The sequence below is a fragment of the Dama dama genome, chromosome 11 (assembly GCF_033118175.1).
Source record: "Dama dama isolate Ldn47 chromosome 11, ASM3311817v1, whole genome shotgun sequence".
Taxonomy (NCBI): domain Eukaryota; kingdom Metazoa; phylum Chordata; class Mammalia; order Artiodactyla; family Cervidae; genus Dama; species Dama dama.
The window spans coordinates 67,127,585-67,153,171 of NC_083691.1; the positions used below are offsets into that span (position 1 = coordinate 67,127,585).

Here is a 25,587-nt window from a genome sequence, read left to right on the forward strand (position 1 = left end):
GAAATGCTGGGTGACAGTGCTCTGAGGAAGGCTGAGTACACACCAGCCAAGGAGGAGAATAGATACAGAAGGACAAAAGCAAGTTCAAACCCTGACTACAGATGTTAGACCCCAGGCGTGCTGCCACTGCCTACATTTTGACGCAGATTACTAATCAGAGTGTATTTTAAAGGATAATCTCAGTATTTAATGAGTCCCATTACCTCCATGAAAAGAATGGTTTAACACAGCATTACATCCTCTAAGTCAGTGTACTCTCTAATTGTTAATATTTGGCCAAAAAAAGAGTCCTCTTCAAAAACAAACTGGAATGGTTAACCACACGCTGTTACATTCCATTCTTGCTAAAAAAAAAAAATATTTAATTAGCACATTTGATCCTCATGCTCTGCACAGCTGCACGGCATTCCAGTGATAGGCCAGCTATCGACACATGAAATAACTACTTAACTTCAAAAGTTGAGAAGACTGTGAAGCAGTTCTCAAGCATGACCCACTAAAGATACATTTATTTCATGGGAACAAGTTCATTTCAACAAGGGTGTAGTCCAAAGGAAATATATACTATAATTTAGATTAAAATATTCATGTAAATGTATACTAACAAAATCATCCTTCAGAGCTGGAAATATATATTTATAAATATATGTATATAAATATATATAAAACTCAACTGACAGACAAGAAACAGTCTTCCTCAGGAACAAGACAATAAATTAGCCTGCTCTCTAATTAAACTTTCATCCTTTCTGAATCAGAGGAGATTTTTAGAATTAGGATGAAAGCTGATGTTCTTACTGTCAGGAACACACACGTAAAACCAGCGCGCGTGCACACGCACACACACACACACAACCCACCTTAAATAAAAGAGAGAATAAAACACAAAGTGTGCCCTGGTTTCTCCTCTGCTCAAATGGCACACGAATGTCTCTGCTCCAGGCTCAGGGTGCTTCCTGGACTCCACCCCAGGAGATAAGATGGGTATTTAAGGACAGCTGGCAGCAGAGCTGTCAACCTCACTGTGAGAAGGACCAGACCCCTTCCAGAGAAGTCACCCGACTGATACCTCTGACCACTCACCTTCCAGAACAGTGTCCGGTGTGCTCACCCAGTCAGAGGGCCAGATAACGCTACATTCCAGCCTCCTGCTCTCCCTCACCTGGGGCACCAGGGCCAGACTCTGGGCGCTGTCTCAGCTCAATGCCTCCCCTCGTGTCAAGACTCAACATCTGTAGCTGCCTGTAGGTCAGTGGAGATCCCTCCCAGCTCCACACTTCAGTCAGCCCAGGCACATTACCATCAAGCATTTGGCCACCCTTAAAGAGATTGGGAGTTTCTAAAGAATTCCTCCTTTGGAGAGAGTTAAGTCCACACAGTGCATCTGAGTTCCATCACCCAAACTTGCTCCATCCATCTACCCAGCCCCACTCCATCCATCATTGGGCCCAGGTCAGATCTCTCCTCTAAATTGCACAAGGAGCTACCACTGGCTTTAGTGTATAAACACAGGAAGGTCATTTGCAACTTTTCCTTGGGGCCAACCAACCCAAGTGAGAACCATAAGGAACCTCACAGAAATTGATGGCAAAGGCTTTCTTTCTCTTCCAACGAAAGGGCATTTCTCCGCTCTTCCCACACCCTCAGCACATGAAGAAATCATTTTACCACCTTCTTCAGGAAGAGGCCAACTACTAAAATTAAGGCAACAGAGAAGCACCAGTGAGTCACCCGCATCATATCCATCAGTCGGCTGCCCCACGACTTAAGGAACGGGTCTGCAGAATCAAGTATGCAATACTGCCTTTTCTCCTAAAAATAGATCCTGGACCCAAAGACAGAATTCTCAAAGAGTTCAGCTAATCGAAAGACCTTAGGAAAGCGGAGCCCTACTGTATGCATTCAACAGTTACCACCAAACCCAGCCCTGTAAAATTTATTACATTTAAAACCAAGGTTATGATAACCACCTCCATCCCATCCACGACACTTTCTAGGGTAGCTGTTTCAGGCTCTGAAATCTGAAGACAGAAATAAAACCAGATGTTGTCTGAAGCAGAGGGATCTCGCTCAAGGGAATTCATGCAACTCTGATGGGAATTCCTCTCGAAACAAAACAGAAAGCACACATTATCTAATGAGAACTTAATTTCTGGTACTTTTCCACTATAAAACAATTTTTAAAGGAAGTGTCTATAATAAGCACATTTGGGGTTCTCTAAATCTTTGCCATTTTCCTTAACACCTACACCACTAAAACAACTCAGGGAAACCGACAGTATCCATAAGCCACAGTTTTAAATATGAACAGTGATAACAAGATATTATGTCCTATCATGCTTTGTGTACAAACTGGAAGGGTAATAAACATCAAGGGATGATTTAGACTGTGAAAACTTCACTTATTGAGCTTAAGATCTGAGAATTGATCCTCATTTATGAGATGAACAAATATGTACAGAGGGAAAAGGGGTTTAAAAGACAAACATCAAAATGATAACTGCATGTTTCTGGGGTAACCAAATGGAGTCAGTAACTTTAATTTTCTTCTTTGTGTTTATGTTTATTTTCCATATGCTCTACAATATTTATTATTTTGCTAATAAATATTATTTTGAAATTTTAAAAAATATTTATTTATTGGGCTGCATTAGGTCTTAGCAAGAGAGTTGCAGAAAAACATCTGCTTCTGCTTCACTGACTACACTAAAGCCTTTGACTGTGTGGATTACAACAAACTGTGGAAAATTCTTGAAGAGATGGGAATACCAGACCAACTGACCTGCTCCTGAAAAACCTGTATGCAGGTCAGGAACCAACAGTTAGAACCGGACATGAAACAATGGACTGGTTCCAAATTGGGAAAGGAGTACATCAAGGCTGTATATTGTCACCCTGCTTATTTAACTTATATGCAGAGTACATCATGAGAAATGTCGGGCTGGATGAAGCACAAGCTGGAATCAAGATTTCCAGGAGAAATACCAATAACCTCACATATGCAGATGACACTACCCTCATGGCAGAAAGTAAAGAGGAACTAAATAGCCTCTTGATGAAAGTGAAAGAGCAGAGTGAAAAAGCTGGCTTAAAACTCAACATTCAAAAAACAAGATCATGGCATCCAGTCCCATTAGCTCATAGCATCCAGTCGCATTACTTCATGGCAAATAGATGGGGGAAACAATGGAAACAGTGACAGACTTTATTTCTTGGGCTCCAAAACTGCTGCAGATGGTGACTGCAGCCATGAAATTAAGACGCTTGCTCCTTGGAAGAAAAGCTATGACCAACCTAGACAGCATATTAAAAAGCAGAGATATCACTTCACCAACAAATGTCTGTCCAGTCAAAGCTATGATTTTTCCAGTAGTCATGTACGGATGTTAGAGTTGGACCATAAAGAAGGCTGAGCACCAAAGGATTGACGCTTTTAAACTGCGGTGTTAAAGAACCCACTGAAATGTTGTGAAGTAATTAGACTCCAACTAATAAAAAATAAATAAATAAATCAAGAAGACTCTTGAGAGTCCCTTGGACAGCAAGGAGATCAAACCAGTCAAATCCTGAAGGAAATCAGTCCTGAATATACATTGGCAGGACTGATGCTGAAGCTGAAGTTCCAACACTGTGGCCACTTGATGAGAAGAGCTGACTCATTAGAAAAGACCCTGATGCTGGGAAAGATTGAGGACAGGAGGAAAAGGGGAGAACAGAGGATGAGATGGTTGGATGGCATCACTGACTCAACGAACATGAGTTGGAGCAAGTTCCAGGAGATGGGGAAGGACAGGGAAGTCTAGCCTGCTGCAGTCCATGGGGTCGCAGAGTCGGACATGACTGAGCGACTGAACAACAACGGCAAAGGTCTTCGCTGTGGCACATGGATCTTCACTGCAACACGAAGACTGTTACCGCGTTTTGTTACCACGCAGGGATTCTCTAGTTGTGGCACTGGGGCTCAGAAGTTGTGGCACAAGGGCTGAGCTGCTTCATGGCATCTGGGATCTTTGTTCCCCCATCATGGATTAAACCCATGTCCCCACACTGCAAGGCGGATTCCTAACCACTGGACCACCAGGGAAGTCCCTGACATTTAAAAAATTTTTATTTTGTGATGATTTTATGCTAATTTACATTTTTGAAAGTATTTATTCTTCATAAATTGTTCAGAAAAAAAACTATGCATACTGTATAAATTAGCAGACACTGTCGAAAATTCAAGGATTCTAAAAAGGTGGAAAAAATGAATATTTTAACTTTTAAGACAACTGTACTATCAGAGCACTGCCATGCTACAGGTTAAAAAATACAAAGGAAAATGTTTAAACATGACAGAGAAAAATAAATGAGAATTGTCTTCAAGAAGAATCTAGGTTTTCCTTCCCCTTTAAATAAAAGGGGGGAAAAGCCCTAGAGCACAATAAAAATAAGTATTGTCCCACCTCAAAGTCTCTATGTAGCTGGTGAAGAACATTCCAGAAAAATGTGTAGCCCATGAATATTTGGCCTTGAAGCAAACATACCTGGGCAAAAATTATCCCTGACAGCCACCCAAGAGGGTAGGAAAACAACAAGAAAATTTCATCCAGAACCAAACGCTTGGCCTCCACCCAGAGGATGCTCCTATCAGCCTCCCCTGTGGCCCAGTTTCGACATCTTTTCCCACACTCTACGGAAATGGCAAGGCTCTAACAAACTACATATTTAAATGAGGAATGGAAAAATCTTTTCAAAACTTCAGCATTCTTTACACCTTCAGTACTATGAATGCTGCATTTCTGAAAGCCCCAGTAGAAACATATAGGGTATATTTAGCCGATTAATTATTTCACTCATTAGTCTTTATCCAGCTAAAATGAGGTTTGTTACAGGAAGTGTCAGGATGTTCTTGACAAAGACCAAAAGTTTATTGCTAAGTATTTTCCAAAATATGGAGAGATGAAATTAAAATTCCTCCACAATCCCATACCCAGAGATAACTACTGTTAGGCTAATGAACTTACTAAGCAGAGACATATTTAATTATACAAATTAAACACTGAACATACACACTTCAAAAGAATGAATTCTAATTATATATCATTTTAAATTTCCTAGTTCATCTGCTGGTTAAAAAAAAAATTGTAGTTATATTCTGATACAGATTTTATTGTCTAGCTAATGGCTTCATGTTAATATGTTAAAAGATCAGAACCAGCAAGGCACTCCAGATTCTACAGCAGAGATGCCAAATGGTTCTAAAACCATTTGGGTGTTTACTTGCACTGTCTGGAGTTCAAAAAGAATGGAACTATGATGCCTATGTACATGGGCCAATGTTAAAGCAATCTTGAAATTATAACATCTTACTTTCATATCTCAAAGCACACTTCACCTGAAACCCTCCTCAACAACCATTTAAAGTTCAAGGTGGAAAAAATACAAAATTCCTGAAAGTAAACTAAGTTCATTTTTCTAAGCTACATTTTACAAAGTACTAATACGGTTGAGGGCTTGGACCATAAAACAGAAAACGTTAATAATATTATTTCCTCTCAAACATTTCCCTCACCGGCTAAGGACAAAGTGACTCATTTCTGGGATTCACCTTCAAACCACTATCTCGATAAAATTCCCCACTTAAAAAGTCTTAAAATAGTCCTTTGTCTCCCTTTATGGCTGAGATTTTTCAATCACACACATCTCTTTCTCATTTATGTGACACACAGACAAAAAGATATCATTATATGCATACATAAATATCACATGTAACATTATATAAGAATCTCTTTTCATAAAAAAAAAAAAAGGATAGTATTAAAATTCATTCCTCCCACTCTTAGCCTGAATATTCCCAAAATGCCGAGAAACCATTAATTGGAAGAAAATCTAAATCTGAAGTCATATTTATTTTAACATTTTCACTTGGAATTTTTTCTGCATTTCTGACCAATTCCAATGAAACCTGATGGTCTAATGGTTACAAAATTAGCTCCAGCAGTAGTGTTTGGGCTTCTACAAGTGAGAACAAATATGTCACAGAATTCCACTGCTCTTTTCTAGCAACCGTGCAGTTTGGACATAGTAAGAGAAACCTGGTCTTCCCCACTCTTTAAACTGATGCAGACTGTGAAGTCAAGCTAGCCTTCCAGCATATCTGAATGTTCTAGCCCTCTCAAACTCACACTTCAGAGGGTGCCTTATACATGCTGATGGTCTCTCACTGCTCCACATAAGAGCAGAAGACAGATAAGACAATCCTTTGGAATCTTAAACTATTCCCTAACAATAATCTACCACTGGCCAGGCTTACTTTTTTCTTTTCTTTTTTTTTTTTTAAATTAAAGGGTTGATTGATTTTTTGGCTATGGAAAAAATGATACTCATGGTTGTCTATTATTTATTGCACTCTCATTTGTAAAATATTTTAAAACTCCAAATGAGAAACATTAAGTCATAGGAATTTCCTTTCATACAAGAAAGGAAATCACCCATCAACCTACCATCCAAAGCAAACCATTAACATTTTCATGTATTTCCTTCCAGGCTTTTATTTAATATAACAAAATAGGAGTTACACCATATTATACAGCTTTGCATAGAGATATTTCCACTGAGTATTATATTGTTAGCATTTGCCCTTTTCAGTAAGACTCTAACAAACCATTATTTTTAAGCAGTACATTGAATTCCATCCTATGTACTGCTCCATAATATATCTGACTATGCCACATTTGCTTTTTCACTATTAATATTGCTAAGAAAATTCTTGTTTAAAAACCTGTCCTTATTTTTAATTATTTCTTTAGATTACAGAACTACAAGGGGAATTTCAGTCCAAATGGTATAAACATTTACGTTTTTGGTTATATATATATATATATATATATATATATATATATATATTAATACATGTATATTATCAATGTATTAACAAGTGTATTAATCCAAATATTCTTCCAGCAGGTGATGCAGAGGCCCAATCTCACAGCATCCCAGAGAGCATTACCTATCTACCAATTTAAGTGAAAAATTAACTGTTCTAGTTAATATTTCATATTACTGCTGAGTTTGAACAACTGAATATGGTTACTGGCTTCGTTGTTACCTTCTTTTATAAACTATGTTCCTATCCTTTCCCTAAGCACTAGGGTTTTAGTGTTTTCTTGTTTATTAAAAATAAGTAGTAATCAGGTTTGCCTTTCCTATAATTTAGACATAGGGACAAGTTTAATATAGACTAAACTTAGTATTATTTAGCTGCAAGATGGTATTGTTATGGGCATGTATCTTTTCTGAATAAATTAAACTACTTATTTGAAAGGAAGCATAAAGGTGACACAAACTAAGCAAAACTTCCACATTTTATGACAATTAAAATGTACTGTGATGGGCACTGGATTATTCCACTCAACTTTCTTAGTCCTTTGTGACAGAAACACAATGCTACCATTTTGCAGATGAAGATACTGGGGCTTGAAGACAGGTCAATGCAGCTTGCCCAGGATCAGGGCATGGAGGGATCTGATGGAAGAATTCCAGGGCCTAAGTCTTGGGACCCCTGCATCCAACAGCCTCTCCCCAGTCACTCCAGTCCTGACCTGTCTCCTTCAACTTCTCAAACATTACCTCCACTAACAGTTCTTTGAAAATCTCAAATTCAACATGGTTAAAGACAAAACTGATTTTCTTCCCAATGAGATATCCACTCATGCCCTTCACTTGTCTATTTCTCTCATCATGATGACGACCATGTTCTTTGTCATTATTCAAATCTGAACTCTTTATTTTAGCTCTCATCCACTCAGGTCCACTCCCATCCAGTCACCCTACAAAGAGTCAGCAAAGGATCAGTCTTCACGACCTTTCTCCCAGCCCTTCCCTCCTCCTTCTCTCAGCCTCCACCATCACTTGCTCCCTTAACCTCTGGGCTCCCACGGTCACCTTGTTCCCGTCTCCCTGTTTCTAGTTTCTTTCTGTTCCATGTGTTTTGAACATGGCTGAAGTGTTGTGTTACTCAACTATCATCACAGAATTTTAGATGTACAGGATCTTAAAAACTAAGCAGCAGATACGATCAGCTGGTAGTTCCTGATTCAAACACTGTGTGGAGAGTTTCTGGGGCTCTAGATCAGCTCTATGGAAATAGTGCCCTGACTGATTTTCTACACCTGCCAGGGACACAGAGCGTGGTGCCCTTGTGGCAGACTTTAACCTTCACTATGGAAGATTCCCTGGAGAAAGGAAAGGCAACCCACTCCAATATTCTTGCCTGAAGAGTCCCATGTGCAGAGGAGCCTGGCAGGCTACAGTCCATGGGGTCACAAAGAATAGGACACAATTAAGCAACTAGCACTTCATTTCTTCATGATTTCACCTAAGTTTTTCATTTTATAAATTTAGATCTGAGACCAGAAGGGTTAATCGCTCGCTGAAGTCATACACCTGGTCAGTAAAAGATTTTATCTTCTACACATACAGAGCATATTTTTTTTTTTTCAGGTTGAAGACTTTATTGTATGCAAAAGGAAAGTACTTGTTGGAAAATTCCATCGTGGGAACTTCCTGTACCCTAACACCAGTGTCCAAACCTGCTCTTCTGTAAGAGCCAGGTTGTTTTGAGGCTGGCGGCTGTCACAAGGTGTCCAGCCCGCCTCCCGGCTGCCCTGTGACCTCCTCAGCCTGGCTCAGGGTGGGCAGGGTCCTCCATCACAGCAACAGGGCATTGGGTTCAGAAACTGATTCTTACTCAACAAGGCAGTAGAACTATAACAGCTATACACTTCTAGCAGGAATGTAATCAGTACAATCACTCTGGCATTATCTAGTAAGGCCTGGCATTATCTAGTAAGGTTTGGCATTATCTAGTAAGGTTGGTGATGCACATACCCTATGATCTGGCAAATTTCATTCCTGAGAAGGAGAGAAAAATAACATGTTTGTGTGCATATGCACGTACCCCTACATACTAAATAAGAGACATGCAGAGGACCCATTCATAGCCATCCTTTTATAAAAGGGGAAAAAAACAAACTAGAATCAATCCAAACTTCCACCTACAGTAGAGAGAATAAATAAGTCATGATGGAATACTACACAGCAGTGAAAATGAATGAACTACAGCAATAAAATCAATGAGTCTCAGGAATGTTAACCTAAAAGGACAAGTCACAGAATACATAAAGTATAATTTCATTTATATAATATAAAGTTCAGAAACGTACAAAAATAAATAAGAATTTTAAAAAGGATAGCCCATAAAGAAGATCAAGGGAATGATAAACACAAAATTCAGGGCTGTGGTTATTTCAGATGGGATGATAGAGGGTTACAAGGGTGACTCTGAATGTATGACAGTTTCTTCTTCTTGAACCAGGTGGTGACTGCCTGTGTGTTCACTGGTTTGTGATTCAGTAACATCTTTTATGAGCATTATTCTGTATATACAAATCACTTAATAAAAAACAACTGTAAGGGGGCAAAAATGGGCCAGAGGGTCAGGATATTGAACATACAAGGAAAAACAGCTGATGAGAAAAAACAAGATGCCAGAGGTAGAGCTCAGGGGTGTCGCTTCCTGGACTCCAGTTTTGCTGTCTCAAAGCTAACACCATCTTCTGGAGAAGGAGGGGAAGATTGTTTTTTCAACTTTAGAGGTATTTTAGAAAAGAACCTAAAGAAATTGACTAGTCTAAATAACATAGTATTAATAAATAGAACTCCTCCACCTAAAAGTTACAGAAGAACTTTAAAAAGTATTTCTGTATTAAATATAGTATGTGCATCAATTTCTTAATGATGCAAGGGGGGAAATGTGCTGATACTTCAGCAAAAAACAAAAGTAAGATACTAGAAGGAAACTTTTGATATGGAGGTCCCTTAGCTGAAGGTGTAGAGCGGTTTTTTGATTTAATGTGCATACAAATCACTTAGGGGTCATGTTAATATGCAAATGCTGTTTAGGAGGACTGGGCCTCTAAGAATTTGCATACACAACAAGCTCCTACTTCGTAAATTATCCTGTGCTGAACCTCAGGATGACAGCGAGACATCATGAAAATGCCTTCTCTGGTGATGTTTAAAAATATAAATATAAGAGTAGAGGTAGTTTAATTCTGCCCCCCAAAGTAGAGACTGATGACATTATTCCTACACTATAAAAACTTGGATACAAGACACCTGTTATCAGAAAAATCAAGAATGCTTAACTAGGTCTTTTGCAAAGAAAAGGTGCTTCGGGAAAACACCAAAGACTGAAAATTTACAAGAGAACTCCACGAGAGGTTTTACTCACCTCCACAGATCTAAAGAAGTAGCTCTTCCAGCCTAGGCATTAGCTCTTTTCTTATGGAATAATGGTTTACATTCCCAACAGTCTCAACAGAAGAAACCAGGACAACCATAAACGATATTCACAGAGCATTAATTAAGCCTTGATTATAATGCAGATAGTGGTGGCGAGAACAACATAATTATGGAGCATCACATCACTGCATGTAAAAAATATGTACATTGGGCTTTAAAATTCTAAGAGTATGCTTTTAAAATGAAAAGTTTACTATCTCAATAAAAATATCAAACAATTTCCACTTGTCATGTCTATGTTTGTTTAGTAGTACTTGAAATCCTCCCATCTCAAAATAGCGCTTCTACATGAAAAGCCATCCGTTCGTACAGCCAAGGCAAAATAACCACTCCAATACTCTTCCAGGGAAACTCTGCCGCTAGCAAGTCTCTGCTAAGGATGTGTCTGTCACAAGGGGAGCCAGGTCTTGTCCCCTGCTCCAACAACATCACAGACAGTTAGTACTACTCTCATCCAAGGGATGCTCTTTGCTGAAAGCCTGCACAGCAGGAGACGACCAAGGGACAACATTTTCTTCACTGGCCTGATGCTTCTCATTCTCTCTGATGAAGGTTCTCGTCAGACCAGAGCCAAGAGAGCTACAAAGAGCTTGACCTAACGGAATTCTGCACCTGGTTAAGTCAGAACAGCTAAACCTCCGGTGACATCGACACAGGATATATTCTTACAACACAGTAAATCCAAAATGTTTGGATAATCCATGGAAACAATACTCCCAAACATTTCAATGTAACGTGATTTTATACAACCAGCACAACAATGAAGCCCAAATCTAAAAAGTTCTATATTTTAATGGGCTTCTATTACTGAAACTCAAAATGAGGCATAAAAACCACACAATCTGCAATAGATTCTACTTCTGTGGCCGATCTACAGAAAATCAAATGCCATTAACCTGGATTAATTAGAGATCTAAAAAATAAAAGCAGACACACCCTTGCTTTGAAACACCGATCTTCCCCTCCAGTTAGCATACTGAAGTTCCCTTTTCACCTCTACATTCTAGAAGAGCCTGGGGGTGCAATCTGAAATGTATCCCATTGGCCATCCCACACTGAACTGCAGAAGTGGCATTTAGAAGGGAAATTCCTTGTGTACCACCCCAGACTAAATAGACAAGGACGCTGGAACGTCTCCTTCTAACCAGATACAGCCACATAGGCCTTGGTGGTCCGCCCTTCTCCACCCGCTCCCCATCTGCAAAAAAAAAAAAGTGTGTATAAAAATATACATACATATAAACAAACGCAGTCAGTTACTACCACAATCCCACTATTCATGACGGGAGACTTAACCCGTCTATCAAAACCAACCTGAACACCACTTTACCATCAATCATAACACTCATTTACTAAATAATCCTTAATAAAGAATCCAAATATGTCATTGCATTTGAATACAGAAAAAGCAAACGACTAAAACAAAGCAAATACAGGATAAAGAAATCATTTACCATCCGTCAAAAGCGTATGTAAATTCCTTTTAAAACAATCTACTGCATGTTAATATTTTTTAAAAACATCTCAGGGACATATGAACTAAAATATATCAATTGTTTCATTTCAAAAAATGGTTTCCTATAGGAAAAATTCATACTCAGTGTTGATCAAAGACAGAGGTACTGTAATGCCGTAGCTGTAACGCTTCAATTAATAAACATCAACTTTCCACATATGATGAAATTGATGGAGAGTTGGGTTGTGGTTTACGGATTACAGGTGATCCACAAAAAGACGCTGCGACTCCCAATTCAGACTGCACCATGGCCTCCGCGCACCGCTGGGCCGGGTCCTCCCCGCAGCCCCTCCCTACGGTGGCTCAGGTCCCTCGGTTAGAGATTAGATTCCGGTCCGCAGCCGCAGGCCGACTCCCTCTGCCCCGCATTAGCACTGCAGGACACCCCTTCATCCCAGAACGGCCAACAGGCGAGGCAGCCGGGGGTCACCCCAAGAGAACCTCCCCCCCTCACAGCTAGGTGACCTGGTCCTTCTGACGCCCCATCCAGCTGAAGCAGCATGACAAGGTAGAAGCGGCTCCGGGTCTCAGCCAAGGGCAGCCCTGGGCCTGGGTGGGGCCGGGCGGGGGCTGCAGGCGCCCAGTGGCCGTGCCAAGCCCCGCCAGCGAAAAGCAGGGGAGGCTGCGATACTGCTGCATTGTGCTGCATCACAGCGAAGGCAACGGGAGCCATCCATCTTGCCAAAAAAATCACATCCCCGTCCAGATAAATCCTACTGAATCCATCTTCCTCCTCCGCCGAAGCACCCCCCACACTCGCCCTCTCCTCACTCACTATCTCGCCCGGCTTTTGACTGGAAAAATAACGGGCACATCTTGTGTACCGAGCCCCACAACACTCCTCCCCCACCCCCCACCCCTATCTGATGGCAGGCACTTGGCATCTTTCCTATCACAAAAACAAAGGGAAGGCTCCTCGCAAAAGAGGGCCGCGGGCGTGGTGTGAGGGCTGATGACCAGAAGGGCTTCCAGCCCACCTCCCCAAAGTCAGGCCCGGAGGGTCCTTGCGTTGGCACAAACCTGTTGAAGAGAGGGTGGCAGGAGCTGAAGGGCGGGCGCAGAGGCAGCTCCGCGCCCCGAGGCGGCTCCCGCCCAGCCCTGGGAGAGCAGGGACCGCAGGGAGGGCGGGGGGCGGGAGCGAGGATGGGCGGGAGTGGGGGCGCCGGGCCGCCGCCTCCGGTTCAGCTGCAGCGCGGCGCAGCCGGGACCACGCCTGGCCGCATCCCCCGAACCGTTACGCTCAGAGCCGGGCCCTGTCAACGCCGCCCCCGCTCGCCACCAGCCGGGGCTAGAGGGAGGGCACCTGAAAATATATCCTTGCGTCTGCCCACTCCGCAACCACCCCCGTGCAGCGGCCCCCCGCTAGAGGGAAGAGGCGGCGGAGGGAGGGACGAGGAATCGGCCCCGATGCGTCCGGTGATGAGGCTGGGCGGCCGCGGTGCGCACCGTGGCTGTGCAGCTGCCTCACTGCGAAGCCCGCCGACCCCCGCCCCGCACCGCCCGCGTACTCAGAAGCACTGGGGACCCGGCTCCCGCGCCGCCCCCGCCCGGGTTCTGCAGCTTCCCTGCCCCCACGCCGCTCCCCGGGCGCAGGACAGCGGCGGGGCAGCGGCGTCCTCCCGGCCTGGGCCCGCGCCCCTCCTCCCGCCGCCCCGAAGCCAGCCCGGGAGGCAGCCCCAGTGAGTTGGCATCTTCCAGCCTCCGGCCCCCTACCTACCTCTCGCGGATAGGGGGTGGGGGCGCCGGGGTCCCGTCCTCCTCCCGCTCCTCGGCGGCCGGGCGGGTGGGCCGGGAGGCGACTCCGCGGGGCTGTCCGCGGCTGGGGCCGGGGCTCACAGGACGGGACCGGTGGGCGCTGCTGCGCGGGGCTGCGCGCTCGCTCCGGGCGGAGAGGCGGCCGAGGGAGGGACTGGAGGAATCCGCAGCCTGCACGGCAACAGCTGCACGGATTCCGGGGGCTGGGCTGGAGCGCGGGGCGGGGGGAGGAGGGGAGGGAGCTGCAGGGAGGGGGCGAGGGGCGGGGAGAGGAGCGCGCGGACGCGGACGGGCGGGCGCCGGGCGCGCGCACACACGCGCGCTCACACGCTCTCTCCCGCACAGCCTCCACCCCGCCCCTGCGCTCCTCCCTCCTCGGTGGCTCGCTAGCGCCGGCCCTCCCCGCTCGTCCAGAGCCCCGCAGTCGCCCACCCGGCGCCTGTTCCGCGCGCGACCCGAACCTCGGGCGCGTCCACGCTCTCCCCGCGGAGGCTCTGCCCTGGCCCAGCGCCGACCTTGTCCCCTGCCGCCGGGACTGGCCAGGGCTGGCCTGGGCAGGGTGGGCACAGCCGCCGCGCTCTCCGAGCCAAGGGACGGTGGGGGCTTTGTCCCCACAGCCGGCGAGGTCCAATTTCACGTTTCATTTGAGGCTAATTCGATTATCGCCATGGAAAGGGGCAGCCTAATTTTCTGCGTGACTTGTGCAGCCTCTTTTTGCCCGCGACGTTAGCGTTTGGAACCCGATGGAGAGAGCGTGTGGAGGGAGGCTTTGGAAAGTCCGTTTGGTTGGTTTAGTTTTAGATCTAGGTGGTGATGCCTTGTAGGTTCTGCCCGGCCTGATGAAGAGCGATGGTGACCTCTCGGCGCGGAACCTGGATGATGGAAGGAGGACGGTTGTTGCTCGGCGAAGTCAAGATCTTCGTCCTTCATGAGTGATTTTTCACCCTTTCCCTCAGACCCCACAAGCGGTTCGTGCGACTCTCGCCTCCCTCGCCTAACGGCCCAAGGCCCACTTAGCCTGGTTCGGGTGCCCTTCCCGAGCCGCTCCCGGGGAGTGGGGGCGTCGCGGTGCTCTGGCGACCCCGCGATGGCGGGAGGGCTGACCTCCCCCTACCCACATACCGAGAGACGGACACCGGACGCCAAGTGCGCCAGCCGGTTCTCAACCAGCCTGCTCACCCTGTCAATCCCTCAGGCTATGTAGAAATTCTGGAACCGCCACTATTGAGGAGAAAAGATGGTGTCATCACCAGGACCACAAATAGAAACGCTCTTCAGAAAACAGTCTGGAGAAACTGACTTTTCTGCCTGCTCTGTAAGTGCCCAAGGCGGCAGTGTAAGCCTTCAGAGGGAAAAGGCCTTTCTCCGTTGTTTGTTTTTAAAGCCCTAAGGCTTTTCTCTTGAAGATATGACCCTCAAACCCTAAATTTAAAAAAAAATTTTTTTTAATAAATAATAACAATAATAATAGACCATGAGAGATCTATAAATCAACCAGGTCCACTGATTTGCGATCATGCTTATATCTCAAATCAGTGGACCTGGTAGATTTACTATATTTTTGTATGTAGTTTTAATGAATATTTAAAAATAAAACTAAACCAAATCATCCCAGCAAAGTGAAGATGAGTAGGCCTTCACCATATGTTTGAATGTTTGACCAAAGTTTATATTTGAACTGTATGAAAAAAATTGAGGAAGGCAAATAATTTAAAATTTTTCTCACAAGGCTGATCACCACAGCCAGGTGAACTCTCAAAGGGCAGGTTTCTTTGTCCATTGTTTGTACATAGTAGGCGTTTAAAAGGTACTCAAAAAATATTTGTTGAACAGAATCAACATGTTTGTGGCTGTCCTTATTAGGTAAGGCGAAATCCAACTAGAAATAAAAGTTGTTTCCCTTTCACTTATTTTGTGCCAGAGCCCCTAGCCCCTCCCCCACCACAATGTTAATGAAATACCAAAGAAAACAATGGCAGTACTGAGAAATGTCTGTTTAAATTCTTTCAGTGTTATTCTGAAATTGTGACTCTTAACTGTTTCCTTTATCACAGATAACAGTATTCGAATAAATCTTCATTTGATGGATGAGTCACCTGCCCTACCCCAGTCTACTCCCCCTTACTTTTAAAATTTTTCCTTCAGAAAGGGAAGCCACGCATATCTTTAGCAAGGTACTCCAGTAAAGTGGCAGCAAGTATTCAAAACATGTGAAAGACAAGGATTCAGAGTTTCACTGTGAATACCTGACTAGCAATTTCAAATTCTTACCCTTTGGTGGGGGAAAAAAAAAAAAAAAGCATCACCCAGGAGAGCCCAGGGTATCACTGACCAGGAAAAATTAACATGTCTCCCATCCCCAAAAAAGTCAATCTGGAGAGGTCATTGAAGAAGGCACATATCTCTGTAGAAGGACAGAACCGAGAAAAAGAAAAAACATTTAGGCAATAATAAAGGTAACTCAAAAGGATTATTCTTAAGTATCTCAGATGTAGCTTTGCTGAAGTTTTCCCTCACATTAGAATCAAAATTGATTTAAAGGAACCTAAAACTCATCAGTGTCCTCCCTAACTTCCTACTGTCCGTTTTCAAAACCTTGTGAGTATATATGGCTTTGTCTCCAGGCATGATTTGTCTCCAATAAAGTTGGAGACAACACTTTATTTCAAAATTTTTTTACAGATATATATAGTTACTTTAATTTTCCATTTGAAATGTAGGCGGAAATCTTGTCAACCTACTTATTAGTCACTATAGACTAGGTTATGATGCTGTAACACCAGTTCCCAAATCTCAGTATAATATGCTAGTTACAAATCAACAAAAACTTGGTTGCTTATACACAGTCAACTGTGGTTCCAAGAAACTCTCTGAGGAAGCTGTCTTCCAAATGTCAGCTCAGCATTCTGGAATACTTAGATGCTATGGTACCTTCATATCAGAAATACTTCTGCCCAGAAATGGCACAAAGTTTTCTCCACTTTTATTTCACATGACTTGCTTTGTTAGGTGACTACAACTAAAATCAAAGATTGATGAACAATAGTGATGTCTGCCACCATTTGTTTTATTTAGAAAAGAGGAAATGGTACTTTATTTACTTGATTATATTAGCCCAATTAATACCTGTATACCTACAAACTATCATGTATAAAATAAGCTACTAAGATATATTGTACAACATAGAGAATACGGACAATATTTTAAAATAACAAAAAAATTATTAAGATTATAAATGTTAAGTTGTATATATTTTACCACAATAAAAATTTAGAAAAAGAAAGCCCATCTTTTATCATACTGATTAACATGCTAAAATTTTAAAATGAGGACACATTTTGAAAACTTGAATAAATTCTTTTCATTTCTAATATTTTTAAACTTGACTTCCTTTTAATGCTGAACTAGTCTGGGAAGTCTCCTCATATTAGAAATGTTCCATCTGGTGATTTACACATATTTATTTTGCACTGGGGAAACCTACAGACTTACATGTTTAAAGTATCATTACCATGAATGAATAGTTTCTGAGCACCAATAGCACATTTATTGCTCAGTAAAATAATTCATTCTTTCAATTTTTCAAGAAATATGTATGCCTTAATCTGTTCTAGGCTGTGAAATAGAGCAATGGGCAAAACAGTAAAAAAAATCACTGCCTTCATGGAGCTTCCATTGTAGAAGGGGGTATGATCAATAAACAAGTACAATATGTGTATGATGATTAATCTGACTATATGGTAATATAAAGTTTAGAAATAATATTTACAACATGGTCAGAATAGATAGTCTCAGCTTTCTATATAGGATCTTCAAAATTTTCTGTTAACAGTGGTAAAGATCATGTGTGTGCATGCTAAGTCGCCTCAGGGGTGTCCCACTCTTTGCAACCCTATGGACTGCAGCCCACCAGGCTCCTCTGTCCATGGGATTCTCCAGGCAAGGATACTGTTGCCATGCCCTCTTCCAGGGGATCTTCCTGACCCAAGGATGAAACCCACCTCTCTTATGTTTCCTGCACTGGCAAGTGGGGTCTTTATCACTAGCGCCACCTGGGAAGCCCAGTAAGTAGCAACTATAAAGTACTTCCCAGTTTTTTACAGTGTTTCAGCAAATAACATACTTTCTTGTCCTTTTGTCAGTTCTGTGAGGTGGATATTAACCCCATTTTATAAATGAGAAAACTGAGACAGATAATTTGAGTTTCTAAGTTTATACAACTACTAAGTGACAGTGATGTCTACTTAAAAACTAGTATATCAGAGCCGTGTGCTTGAGCATTGCATATTAATTATTAAAAAGTAGTTCACTTTTCCAGATGAAAAAAGTTCTAGAGATGGATGGTGGTGATGGCTGCACATCAATGTGACTGAACTGATGCCCTTCAACTGTACATTTGAAAATGATTAAAATGCTGATAAATGGATAAAGATGTGGTACCTATATACAATGAAATATTACTCAGCCATGAAAAGGAACGAATTTGAGTCAGTGGTAGTGAGGTGGACGAACCTAGAGCCTGTTATACATAGTGAAGTAAGTCAGAAAGAGAAAAATAAATATTATATACTAATGCATACCTATGGAATCGAGAAAAATAGTACCGATGCAGGGAAGGAATGATGCAGACATAGAAAATGGACTTGTAGACATGGTAGGGGAAGGAGAGGGTGGGACAAATGGAGAAAGTGGCATTGACATATATAAACTATCATGTATAAAAGAGATAGCTGGTGGGAAGTTGCTGACTAACACAGGCACCCCAGCCTGGTGCTCTGTGATGACCTCGAGGGGTAGGATGGGGGGAGGGGAGGGAGGCTCCCAGGGAGAGGATATTTGTATGATTATGGTCGACTCAAGTTGTATGGCAGAAACCGACACAACATTGTAAAGCAATTTTTTCTCCAACTAAAAAACAAAAAGCAGTATTTTTTAAAATGTTTAAAATTCTTTCTAGTACTTTATAGAATCTTTTGTGAATTGACTGTCAATAAACAGATATCAAAAATAACATATAACAAAATATAACAAAAATAACATATCAAAAAATAAAATAAAAATGACTAAGATGGTAAATACTATGTATATAGTACTACATTTTTTTTTTTTAAGTTCTTAAAGTAATTCTGAATTTAGACCTCTGGAATAGTAGATTAGATGTTCTCAACAATTCTTCACTTAAGCCACATGTTGGATCACACTGTTTACTTGCTGTGTTGTATGCACACTGATATCTGTCGTACAACAAACACACTCTGCTGGAAGACTATACTCTTCTATATCTGTGTATTTCAGTTCCCACCAGTTGTGTTATATATTTACCAAGGCAGTTATGTCTCTCCTCAAACTTGTTTATGCCAGTTATGCTTCTTATACCTAATAATTACATTTATTATAATTAAGCATTATATAAACCAATTAAATATGAGTATGAAAGAGTTCTTTCAGTGAAAACGAAGTTGTGTATTTTTGAAATGTCTGATGAAAGGCTAAAAATATTACCATCAGATTATGTGTGGTCAGTTCCGTTCAGTTCAGTTGCTCAGTCATGTCCGATGCTTAGCGACCCCATGGACTGCAGCCCTCTAGGCTCCCCTGTCCCAGGAATTTCCCAGGTAAGAATATTGGAGTCGGTTGCTATGCCCTCCTACAGGGGATTTTCCCTACCCAGGGATCAAACCTACATCTCCTGCACTGGCATCCGAATTCATTACCACTGTACCACCCATGACACCAAAAATATGAACAAAAAACAAAAATAGACAAAACTGATTTTATAAAAAATAGACAAAATGGAAACTTTTGTGCACCAAAGGGTGTATCAAGAAATTGAAAAAATCTATAGGAGAAAATATTTGCAAATCATATATCTGATAAGGATCTAGTATTCAGAATATATAAAAACCTTTCACAACTCAACAACAAAATGACAACCCAATTAAAAAATGGGCAAAAGAATTGAATAGAATTTTCTCCAAAGAAGATACACAAATGATCAACAAGCCTGTGAAAATATGTTCAATATTATTAGTCATAGGGAAATAGGGTTGAGGGTAGCCTTAAGTAAAACAAAAAGTAAAACAAAATGAAAGCGATGAAATTGGTGGTCACCAGAGATGTTGGAGGTGGGGGAGGTAGATGAAGATGATCAAAAGGTACAAATTTCCAACTATAAAATAAATAATGTACAACATGATGACAACAGTTAACACTGCTCCAGGATGTGTGGGAAAGTTTTTGAGACAGTAAATCCTAAGAGTTCTCATCATAAGGCAAAAAAATTTTTTTTGATTTTGTATCTTTAAGAGATGATGGATATTAACTAAACTTACTGTTTATGTAATCATTTCAGGATACATGTAAGTCAAGTCATTACGCTGTATACCTTAAACCTATACAGTGCTATATGTCAATTATATCTCAACAAAATTAGGGGGAGGGAACAGAAAATACTTATTACTGGTGAGAATGTGGAGAACTTGGAATCCCATGCATTGTTGGTGGGAATATAAAGTGGTACAGCTGCTGTGGGAAACAGTTTGGCAGTCCTTCAAAAAGTTAAACTAAATAATTCCACTCCTACCTATCTTCCCGAAAGAATTGAAAAAAGGTACTCAAACACCTGAATATAAATATTCATAGTAGCACTATTCACAATAGCCAAAAGGTGGAAACAATGCAAAAGTTCATCAATGGATTGATAAACTGTGTTGGATACATACAGTGGAATACTACTCAGTCATGAAAAATGAAATGCTGATACATGCTACAGTGTTTTGGTACATTGTACACTTAGCATATGAACACTTAGCATAAAATGGAAAAGGCCAGACCCAAAAGTCATATATTTTATGATTCCATTTATGTAAAATATTCAGAATGGGTAAATCCATACAGACAGAAAACAGGTTGTGGTTGCCAGGGCCTGGTGGAGGTGTGGGAATGAGAATGGGATATAACTGTTTAATGGGTATGGAGTTCTATTTTGGAGTCATGAAAATGTTTTAGAACTATATAGAGGCGATAATTGCATAACAGTGACTATACTAAATATCACTGAAACGGTTGCTTTAAAATGGATACCTTTATATTATTTGAATTTCATTCAATTTTAAAATGTAAATAAAAATTGAAAAAAAATTTTATTCCCCATTTAGCATCATTTTTAACAACCAACCAACCACTTGTCACATCAGGTGAATGGGCTTCTGCACATTCTTTAACACTTTCCTGCATGCTCCTCTTGAGAAAGGGTTTATCACAGTTAACCTCTCAGATGTAAGCTAGTTATTCCACTTGCATATTTTCAGGCAGCTTGATTGTAATTATCCCATCACAGGAATATAAAAAGCGATTCTGCGTCCTTATTGCTGGAATAAAACTAGAAATTTTAGAAAAGAATTTCTTGGAATCTCCCTTTGATCAGTAGCAGCTGAGAATGAGGAGGGGAAGAGCGCAGAGTACAAAGGCTCCGGGTAACAACATGTACTTTTCTTCTTCTCCTCAACCTGCACTGTCCAGTACAATAGCCACCTAGCACACATGGCTGGTGAGGACTTACATTTTATGAAATTTGTATACATACTAAACTCAGAGACTTAGTTTTTAAAAAGTGGAAACATCTCTGTTTTAAAAATATCAGTTGTAAAAAAAAAAAAAATATCAGTTGTATGTTGTAGTGATACTATCTTGGATATGTGCTGTGCTTAGTCGCTCAGTTGTGTCCGACTTTTTGCGACCCCATGGACAATAGCCCACCAAGCTCCTCTGTCCATGGAGATTCTCCAAGCAAGAATACTGGAATGGGTTGCCATGCCCTCCTCCAGGGGATCTTCCCAACCCAGAGACTGAGCCCACGTCTCCCACATTGCAAGCAGATTCTTTACCATGGAACCCTGGAACACTGGAGTGGGTAGCCTATCCCTTCTCCAGGGGAACTTCTAGACCCAGAAATTGAACTGGGACCTCCTGCATTACAGGCGGATTCTTTATCAGCTGAGCTACATGGGAAGCATTTCAGGTATAATGGATTAAAGTTTTTTAAATTCACCTTTTCTTTTTTATTTCTTTTCAAATATAACTGTAGCAAAATTTTAAAATTATGTATATGACTCATGTTATAATTCTATTGAGTAACTTTGTTCCAGACATTTTCAATAGGGACCTCAATCACTGGCATCCTGACTATTTAGGTTTGGGAAACTGAAGAAAAGCAACTAGAATTTGGAATATGCCACAAAACAAAGACTCCAAAGTGAGGTTGTTTCCAACTCCCAGGCTTCCTGTAGTGCCTCCATCACAACGGCCTTGGTACTGTGGGCAGCAAGCCATGATTCTTTTTGAAAGCAGAAGGTAGGCATGGCTAATGTTTTCATGACTGGTGTCATTCTTTTGGAAAGTCCGAAGATGACCTTGGCAATGACATCATGCCATTGCCTCAAGATAAACCACCCACCCACCCCAATTTGACATATTGTACCAGCCAATGTAATGGATTCCAGAAGTGGGCTAGATTCATGCCTAGAATTCATTCAAGAAATGGCAAAAAAAAAAAAAAAGGCAAAAATTCATAGGCTGATGGATGAGGATTCTTGGGTCGGGAAGTTCCCCTGAAGAAGGGATAGGCTACCCACTCCAGTGTTCTTGGGCTTTCCTGGTGGCTCAGATGGTAAAGAATCATCCTGCAATGCAGGAGACCTGGGTTCAATCCCTAGGTTGGGAAGATCCCCTGGAGGAGGGCATAGCAAACCATTCCAGTATTCTTGTCTGGAGAATCCCCATGGAGAGAGGATCTTGGCGTGCTACAGTTCATGGGGTTGTAAAAAGTCAGACATGACTGAGTGCCTGAACTGAACTGATGGGTGAGGAACGAAGAGAAACAGAGAGAAAAAACACTTCCTTCCAGAGGTGAGAGAAGTCTAACATGTAGCTGGTCTGAGGGGAAACCCTTTGGTTTGGATTGTGTGATTGGATCTTGTCCCCCTAATCACACTTCTGACATCGGGGCATCCTTATTTCCCATCCTCTGCCCTCAGATACTGGGTGAGTGGGGATGTGAGGTTACAGCACAAATGTTATATCTCATTCTCAGAACATGACAAAAACAGTATCTGAACATTTGCCTTAGAGGCATTGAAATTCTGCCCTTGTCTGCTCTTCATGGTATGCCGACTGGTTCTGGGTTCTTTCTTTTACACACATGTTGGAAATAAGAGTTCAATTTTAATAATAAACCTTCATTTAAGACTGAAATTGAGGCCCTTAAAAATCACAAAAAAGAGAAATATTTGCTAAATTTCAGTTAATATGCATTTTCCTCAAATGAGATTAAAGGTATAATAATTTTTTGTTATTGCTTTAACATTATTATTTTTACAATGTATTTATAGGCATGGGCTTCCCTGGTGGCTCAGCAGTAAAGTATCCACCTGCAATGCAGGAGACTTGCAGGAGATATGGATTTGATCCTTGGGTCAGGAAGGTCCCCCGGAGAAGGAAATAGCAACCCACCCCAGTACTCTTGCCTGAAAAATCCCATGGACAGAGGAGCCTGGCAGGCTACAGTCCACTGGGTCACAAAAGAATCAGAGTCTTTTTTAGTAACTGAACAACAACAACAACAACTTATAGGCACTCTGTTAAGTACTTTATATGTACTTATTTAACCCTCACAGGTAATCTATACGGTGTATACTAATTGTCTCCATCTTATTGATGAAGAAACTGAAGCACAAAGAGGTTGGGTTAGTTGCCTGAGGTCTTACAACTAACAGGTGATGAAAACAGAATTCAAACCCAGGCCCATCCGACCCCAAAGCTGTTTCCAAAAGTTTGAAAAGAGAAATAGGATCTTAGTCATTTTACTACAAGCTTTAAAAGCAAACATAATGATTAGAGATATGTGGTCAAAGTCATCTTTTAAAAAAAAAAAAATGACATAGTTCTAATAAAATGTTAAAAAGATATTTTTCAGGCGAGGACTGTCAGGATGTGTCTACGTTTGAAAAAATGTTAAGCACCTGGATTCTTGTGCTTATGTTTCAAAGTTCACCCAACTTGAAAGTCATCCGTTCCTTAATAAGTGCTGCCAATGTGGAATAAGAAAAAAATACTTGAAACAGAAAACCCCCCTGTGTTTAGTGAACAGAGCTGTATTGTTGTTTGTTTTTTGAAGGGGACAGGAGATGGGGTAGAGGTAGGAGTGTTTGTTTTTATGAGGTCTGCTTTGAAAAGCTCTTCTGAAGCCTTCCCAGGAGCAGCCAGGCGGGATGCTGGGGTTTGATACGGTACCTGCTGGGTCAGTATGGGCCCTTCTCAGCTGCAAGTAATTGACACTCAGGAGTCTCTCCAAAAAGGACCTGAAAGCAAAGCAAGCTGAGAAAAATCATATATTGGATTTCTAATTGCTGCGGGACTCCAGTAGGAACAAAAATATTTTGAGGTCTAAGTTTCTTATGGTGGTGGGCTAACTGAATTTGAGAACTGAGGATTTACCCAGTTGGTGGGAAGATTTATGAGGAGAGGTAGATTCTATCAGGAGGTTATCCAAAAGCTTTCTCTAAATTATATCTTGGTTATCGGCAGGTAGGTGCAACTGTCTCCCATCCGTGAGAGAAGAATCAGAGCCGACTCCAGCCATAAATTCCTATTAATTTGCCCTCCACGTGGATCTGAGAATTTGCTTAGATGGACCCTGTCCCCCTCCTTAACTGAATTCTCCCACATCCTCCATAAAGGGTAGGGGTGCTGATACTGTAGTCAGGGGCCTTTCACACCATCACTGGCCACATCCCAGACAGTTGAAGGCCTCTGGTTTCCGAGCGTCTGTGTCAGAAACTGGACACATCAAATGTGGCTCATTTGAGAAGAAAACTCCAGGAACATAACAACTGCCAAAGTTTCATCTTTCCAGTGACAAGCTTGCCATAGGGATTTATACTCCAGTACAAAGCTGCAGAAATAAACTGGTAAATCATTCCTTAGTTCTTTCCTAGGCTCAATGAAAACTGAAAATCAACAAGATAAATACCTGGTTTTGTTTAAAATCCTGTCACAGTCAGAGGCTTCTCTTTTAACTTTAGCTTTTTCTTTGCCAAGGCACTACATTCACATTTTAAAATAAACAAAATGGTATTGAAAGGTATAAAACGGTATTGAAATTCTCTCTCTCACTCTCCCACTCACCTCACAGCCCCACCTCCATTTCCCATAGGTAACCACTTTTAAAATGTCTAGGTACTCTAGGGATTTCCTTGGTGCTCCAGTGGCTGAGACTCCATGCTTCCAGTGCAGGAAGCATGGGTTCAATCCCCAGTCAGGGAACTAGATCCTGCATGCCTTAACTACAGATCCTGCAACTCAGACTCAGTGCAGCCAAATAAATAAATAAATAAATTCCTATGTATTGTAACACGGCCTCTCTCTCTCTAAAAGAGATACCTGCCTAGCGTCTCTTTGTGCTGTGTTTAGTCACTCAGTCATGTCTGACTCTTTGTGACCCCGTGGACTGTAGTCCGCCAGGCTCCTCTGTCCATGGGGATTCTCCAAGCAAGAATACTAGAGTAGGTTGCCATGCCCTCCTCCAGGGGATGGGGATCTTCCCAACTCAGGGATCGAATCCAGGCTCCCACATTGCAGGCGGATTCTTTACCATCTGAGCCACCAGGAAAGCCCAAGAATACTGGAGTCGGTGGACTATCCCTTCTCCAGGGGATCTTCCCTACCTAGGAATCAAACTGGGGTCTCCTGCATTGCGGATGGATTCTTTACCAGCCAGAGACCAGGGTCTCTTTAGGCGTGTATAAATAAGACTTGCCCAAGATTACAGAGCGGTTGTTCTGGGACCAGATTCCAGATTTCCTGATTCCCATCCTGAAGTTGTTCCTGATAGATCATACTGCTCAGGGCTCTGCGTATGTGTGTGTTGCTCCTCCAGGAGCATAAAACTCATTGGATCCAAAGTGAACATG

General features: G+C 41.9%; 1 protein-coding gene across 1 annotated transcript in view; it reads right to left on the reverse strand.

Moving 5' to 3' along the window:
- SPTBN1 (spectrin beta, non-erythrocytic 1) overlaps positions 1–13,699 on the reverse strand; it is a 204,219-nt gene extending 190,520 nt beyond the window's left edge. The window contains exon 1 of the mRNA XM_061155435.1: positions 13,581–13,699. The gene's annotated coding sequence lies outside the window, so the exon portion shown is untranslated. The remainder of the gene's footprint in view (positions 1–13,580) is intronic.
- Between the last annotated feature and the right edge of the window lie 11,888 nt (positions 13,700–25,587).